General features: G+C 37.9%; 1 long non-coding RNA gene across 1 annotated transcript; it reads right to left on the bottom strand.

Moving 5' to 3' along the window:
• Nucleotides 1-2442: 2442 nt before the first annotated feature.
• On the bottom strand, nucleotides 2443-5438 carry LOC134435329 (uncharacterized). Its single transcript, XR_010032000.1, has 3 exons — nucleotides 5289-5438; nucleotides 2997-3095; nucleotides 2443-2543 (listed from the first exon to the last, which is right to left on the bottom strand). It is a non-coding gene; the product is annotated as an uncharacterized LOC134435329 (long non-coding RNA).
• Between the last annotated feature and the right edge of the window lie 1895 nt (nucleotides 5439-7333).

The following is a 7333-nucleotide window of genomic DNA, read 5'->3' as shown; positions in this document are numbered from 1 at the left end:
ATTCAAAATGGCAGGTTTTGGCCCTTTCGTGTCTCCAGCAGTAGGGCACAGCACTGCTACGATCCTCCCTAATCTCTCTCACTCACTTCCTGTCAGCATCTCCTATCTAATAAAGGCATAAAAAGCCCCTATACTGTATATACAGTATATATATCAGGGCTTGACACTGGCACCTGTAAAAACTTGGCTGTGGCTAGTAACAATTACAGTGCCACTAGCCAATTTGGCAGGTATCTTATTCAATGATATGATACATCAGAATAGCATATAATATTCTGCATTATACACCTGTGTATTAATTGTTTCTATTTAAATTCAAGAAAAAGCTCAGTTACTCAGTTTCTATTTGTTTGATTTATTTCCATGTAAAAAGCTATGCGTTTATCTGATTGCTTTAACACCTCGTCCTCTGAGGTTAGATGATCAGTGTCATGATAAAGAAAAAAATCATTTCAAAATTGTGGCTACTAGTAGAATAGCTGCATGGCTAGAGGCTCAGGAAAAACCACACTAGCCACAGTGGCCGGCGAGCAAAAGTTAGTGTCAAGCCCTGATATATATATATATATATATATATATATATATATATATATATAATATATATATATATGAGTATTAATGAATTCTAAGTATTCATGAAAAAGAGGAATTTTGTGAATGGGCCACAGAAAAGAAAACAACACTGACACAGTGGACCTTTTTAGGTTTGACAGTGTTAACCAACTCATTTCCTATTGTAGCATACCTCTGAAGACATCCGATGCCTTCTTTATATTTATTTTGTTTTTGTTCACTTCCACTTCTGTTCCTCCCTCGATTACAGTTTCATTTGTGCCTCTTAACAGCAAAAACCATTCAGCTGTCAAGGGGCGGTTTGGTAAGTCACATGAAATGGTTTGCGCTGAATTATATTCAACAATCTCAGTTGGGGCTGTGATTTGGGCAAAACCTGTGAAGGATGAGGGGGAAAGGATTATAAAGGCCAAGAAGTTGCAACACAATAAAAAATAAAATAAACTACAGGTAAAAATGGTTAATATCTGTGTATTTTTTCATCAGGATAAAGTGTAAAAATATATATATATACCTTCAGTAGTAAGAGTGGCCGTTCCATTCTCCTCTTTTGCCATGATGACAGTTAAATTACCAAGACTGCTTATTTCATTGCCATCATATATAATCTTGAAAAAAACTCTCAGGGAACCCTTCCTGGGGTGAGGGACATGGTTAATTTCTTTGCCCTCAAGCAAAAACATGTTTTAAAAAATGACAAACTGTAAAAAACCTGTAAAAATGACTTTGAGACTTACTGGAATTTTGTGACAGTCAATGACCGGAACCATTTCACCTTACTGAAATATTCTGAAAACTAAAGCACATTAGTGATTTAGATACAGGTCTCAAACAACTGTTAAACTAAAATGACAAGCCATGAATGTGTAGTTCATAATCACTGATTCTGGTTAGTGGATGTTGACTGACTAAATTAAGTAATCTTTATATGGGCAAAAAAGGAATGACCATCGGCCCTCTCCACACATTCCATTCTGGGCAATGCAGTAACTTGCACCACAAAAAACAGGCTTAAAGGAGAATTCCTGCTAAATTGCATTGTACACATAACACACTTCCCCTTGACCTGTCAGAACCCGATGATGCTCTTTTTTGCCCCATTGAAAATTCACGTCTGAGCATACTTCAAATATCCAAAAACTGGTGCAGCATCACCTTACAACACAGCAATAACGTTTGGAATGATATTTGGAGTATGGTGAGAAGAAAACCATTAAATAAATTAAAATACATTAAATAAGCAACTGGACCTGTTTAGAAAATGTCATGGTCCAAATAAGGGTCCAGTTGGCTGTACCTGACTGCAGTTGCAGACTTAGTCACTGCTAATTATGTCACCGTCATTGTCTCTAGAGAGGTAGTAGCCTACAGAGGGTAGTCTGTGGCCTTAAGATAACAACATTTGCATCTTTCTGCGGAAGTATGTGGCCTCTATGTATTGGCATCATATTATATTAATAGTTTGTCAAGTACTAAACTTGAGGGGGTTTCTGTTGTCTTATTTCAGAAACGCACAAATACTCACCCCATCACTTATAAGCCCCCTTAGAGGTATATGAAATTAATGGCGATGCACAACAGGGGTCACATGTTTCAACAATAGGCCTACATGTTTTTTGTTTTGTTTATAAATACAGTGTTGTGAGGTGGGGCAAGACATTGGCAGCCAACCACGTGAGCAAATGTTTTGACCAACAGCAGTTTCCAACAATCAGAGGTTGCGTTGTGCGCAGCCAGGGTCGCGCAGCCAGGGGAAAACAAAATTTGAGAACCCATGTATTACAGTTCAGAAATAAACTGCCATAACAACTGTAGGGCCAAATATGTTTTTTTTCCCTGAACACTATAAAGAAAATTACATACCTTCTTTTCGTATATGCCTTTCTTCTCCATAAACTTCGCGGAATTAGGATTTTCATATGCATTGTGGTAGTCCTCTTCTTCAAAAAGTACTTGTCCTTCGATGGAAACTGGTATGTTGAAATGAATGTGCACAAAACATTACTCAGCACAACAGAATTACATTCTTTGCAATGGTACATACAGTAGATATTGCCATATAAGCTAGAGCAGGGATAGGCAACTTTCATGATAAAGAGGGCCGCATTTTTTTTATCGCCACCATCGGAGGGCCACATGACCAGGGATCTGACTGAAACTTACTGGAATAGGAGTATTCTTTATCAGTCAACAGTATAATAATTACAACAGATTCAATAGTTGTTTAAAAAAATGTTTTTTTTTTTGTTTGTTTTTTTTTTAAAGCACGTTTTATTTACGTAAGGGCCGCACTGAGTGAGGAGGCGGGCTGCATGTGGGCCCCCAGGACTCCAGTTGCCAATCCCTGAGATAGAGCATTACAGTTCATGCATAATAATAATGCTAATAATAATAATGTGGAAAAAACAAAGAACAAATTCTACCTCTTTTCTCAGGGACACATTCATTTCCATTATCATCAAACTTAAAGTCTTTAAGACATTTGCAATTGGGTATAGTGGAATCTGAGGTAGGTCTGCAATCTGTATACAAAAGGAACATGAATAAGTTTACATACTCTAGCAGAACGTACACTTTGCTGGCGTTTTTTATTTTCAGAGAATATGAATAATGATGGAAAACCGGTTTTGCCACTCATTGTTGGTGATTTGTTAGTGAATTATAATGCAGGGGTGATGGAAAAAAATCCTGAGCCTGAACTTTTCCCCCTGCTCTAACGACGACGACAAGATACTGCACGTAACGTAGGCCTATTTTGACACATTATTCAAACATTTAATAGCCTGTGTATGACCAATTTTCAAGCCTGATAGTAGAAGAAAACCCTGAACCTGTAACACTTTCTGAGATAAGAATAACCTAATGGCTAATTATTATCAATGTTTTTATTTTTGCAAACTCTGTCAAGCCTGAAATCAGGCATGGAGCCTGAATACTATCAGCCCTGATAATGACAACACAAGGTACCCATCCAAATGGCCCGGATAGAAAGATTACAATACATATACTCTAGTTTTTGATGCTGTGTACTGCCCCCTTTAACATCAACGACCGCTCAAACCTTTTGTTTAGTTGGAGATATGTCTCTTCCAGGGTCGCGGCTAAAGTTTTGTAGGCCCTGAGCATAACTGGCCAGGAGCCCCCCCTCATAATTACATACATACTACTACTAGTAGTAGTACCAGAGTGATCCAATAGTATTGAGGTCAGGAATGGCCTCTCCAGAACCATCACTTTATTTTTTTGTATTTATTGACAGGTCAACTTGGCCTTCTGATTTTGATTATTGTCATGTTGGAATGTCCAAGCAATGTCCCATATGCAGCTTCATGGGTAATGAGTGCAAAGATTCCTATTGTATTTTTTTAAAAAAAAAAAGATTTTTTGGGTCTTTTTTTACTTTATTGATAGGACAGTCTGAGAGGTGGACAGGAAGTGAATGGGGAGAGAGACGGGGAGGGGTCGGCAAAGGACCCGGGCCGGGAATCAAACCCGGGTCAGTCGCATGGCAGGCAAGTGCCTGCCCCGGTTGGCCAGGGCCTTCCTACTGTATTTTGAACAAGTTAATACATTCATCTTTCCATTAACATGGACCAACAGCCCAGTGCATTTGTAGCTCATATATCCCATAACATAAGCAATCCACCACCATGTTTCAAAGATGAGATGGTTTAACTTTCATCATAGGGCCGGTTGACCATTTTTTTTTCCAAATGCGGTGTTAATCATGTCTGAAAAATGTTCAGCGTTTGTCTAATTTTTCCAAATAACAGTTACTTTTTGGTTGACCTTTGACTCCTGAACAAGGTGTCTCCGCAATTATGGCTGAAATTGTATTTGGCCTACCTGACTATGGTTTGATATCACCATAACGACATAACATAATAACAGCAATAACATTTTACAATACTGAATTAAAATTTTAACCATGTGTCGATTGGCATTCTTATTTAGATTCTTATATTCTTAGAAGATGAAAACTGTCAGTGAAGCACTGACTACTAGGGGATGCAAGGTTCACTTAGAAGTCCAACAACACATTGGCATTTGATTTTACACACAAACAGATCACCAGTGAAGATGGTTATTTGACATGGCCATTCAGACGGGAAATGCTGAATTATTTTTTTTGGTGGCTTTTTGGGAGGAAATTATTGTTTCAATTTCAATTGATGTTTCAATGCATCTAAATGAACTGAAGGACAACTCTGAAATAATTGTACATCATGTTTTTTTGATGGTACAGATGACAAAATGGACAAAATTATGGTACAAATACGATAATTGCTGTACATCTAGCAACACTGCCCATTTGTGCTAAGTTGAACAGTATGCATGTCAACGGCCCAAATCACCAGGGTATGTACTGTACGCTCATTATCAAGCTCATTTGGGTCATTTCTATTTTTATTGTTTTATCAAAAGACTCAACATAGTTGTTTGACAATAAATGTCTTCAAAACAATCACAATTAGTGATAGAAAAGGTTTTGCGTTATCATTCACATTCTCTGAAAAATGCCTACGAAATTAAACATTCTACCAGGGTATGTAAACTTATGAGAAGCCCTCAAAATATCATGAACAACACAACGCAAAAGAGGAGAAAAATACCAAAGGTGAGATCCAGCATGCCACACTGATGCAATACTTTTAAATGTTGAATATCTAGAAGGGAATGATGCTTTGAAACTATTCAAAATGTGATTAGCCTACCTTTTGCGATATTAATCTGAGCGATTTTTTTGCTTCCATCCGTGATTGGCGTGTCAACGAAATTCTTCAATGCCTCTTCAAAGCGCTCATAAGCAGCATCCTCAAGGCTAACAACAGTATGGAAGACTTGGTAATAGGTCTCTTCTTCTACTGAAAGAAAATCAAAAAGTACAGTCCGAAAGGCACACAGGTGGCTGGTAGCTCAAGCAGTCATCAGAATGTTCAAAAAGTTTTGGGTGCTCTCATCCAGCCACTGCAAGCACAGTGTCCAAACGGGAAGTTACATTAAAAAGCCTTTAATTGTACTAGGCTGTGATTACATTAAAAAAGCCAACATGTTTCAACCTCACACACAGGTCTTCATCAGGGCTTGTTAAAGTATGAGTCCATTGAACAGCTCAATACAAACAGTCCAAGAAATACACCATGTCTGATCTAAAGGTCGTGGCTATACCTGTACGACATTCGAATGTCACCATATCATATTTGATGCCAAAACATTGTGACAACTTGCTTGAATGTTGCAACGATTTGTTCAAGCCACTTATACCTCTTTTCCACTGCAGGTTTTCTGGTAGGCCTACAGCTCGACAAAACTCGACTTGGACGCCACTTTCTGCTTTATGATTGAACTGTGTCGTGCCTATTCGAAAAGCGAAACGTGGCGGCCGCGTCACGCTGTGTTGAGCTGTTGGCCTACCAGAAAACCTGCAGTGGAAAAGAGGCATTAGGTTCTTCCTTTATCAACACAGAGTTACGGTATAAGACCATACCAAGCTTCTCTCACTGTGTTAACAGTACTGAGGGATTTCTGACATTCAGTATAGCCTTAACATGATTTAAAAGTCATCTTACCTGCAAATGAAATCTGTTTGAAGGGGTTTAAAAGAGTGTGAAAGCATTAGTCCAAGCTGAATAAGGGAAAACAAGTGATCAGTTCAATATTGATGAACAGATAGTCTAAAGGAACAACTTACGTGCACATTTAAAAGAAGGATGGAATTCAGAGCCAGCAAAAGTATCAGCTGCATATTTCTCATGATTTTGGCAATGAAGTTAAATCATCGTTCATGTCAACTAAGAAAATTGAAAATCCAAAAAATAAAAAATTAAAACGTAAGAAAAAAACTTTCTCTTTCTCTCTTTCTGTCAATGAGATGACTATAGCTCAACCCGTGCTCATGAGGTTATCCATGCTCTCTGCCTGCATAAATGGGTTGTGTTAAACTTGGTATCGTTTCTGTGATGTCATTTGAACAATATTCAAATGGCAAGTCAGACAGTTACAAGGAATAGTCTGTTGTTCACATTTGCATTTTATGGAAAATTCAGTTTTATGATCACATCAAAAACCCCATATTTGGCTGACAAATGAATAGCCATTGAGGAATCAGTTACAAGAACGAGACCATCCTCATGGCAGTATTAGGCCTACTGCTGCTCCACAATATTCAACTTTTTCATAAACAGAAATGAACAGAACAAGAACAGGATGTAATATGACACACAGTACAACACACATGAAAACGTGTTCAGTGCTTCAGACAGTGACACTGCACCTATGTGATATGACACACAACATAATACACATTTAAAAGGTAATCAAGAAAGATGACCCAAAAATTAGGTATACTATACCAAAGGATCAGGGTGCGATTTGTAGGGGGGGATGGGGGGGATTGTCCCCTCTTCTGGTTTTGATATTGTCACTTTTTCTAAATGATTTTAATCATAGTTTAATGTAACTCCATTGATATTGCTTGAAATCTGAAACATATCCCCCCTTCTGCTTTTCTGACACACCCGGCAAAGGATTAAAAGTAAAATGCGAGAAGATGAGGAACAGATGGCAAAAATGTATAGTTAATGCTGAATATTGTAGGTCTTTATACATTGTATGGGTTTAAATACCTAGATATGGGTTTTTGAACCTCATTTATTAGTAGCCTCCTATTTTTCAGAAAGTGGGCTAAACTCCCAACAACAACGTTCATATTTAGTAGAAAAGCCACTGCAAGTGTGATTCTTGTATTTTATTCTAGTGG

This window comes from Engraulis encrasicolus, chromosome 19 (assembly GCF_034702125.1).
Source record: "Engraulis encrasicolus isolate BLACKSEA-1 chromosome 19, IST_EnEncr_1.0, whole genome shotgun sequence".
Classification (NCBI taxonomy): Eukaryota; Metazoa; Chordata; class Actinopteri; order Clupeiformes; family Engraulidae; genus Engraulis; species Engraulis encrasicolus.
Note: the sequence above shows the minus strand (reverse complement) of the source record. Positions and strands in the feature narration are given on the sequence as shown.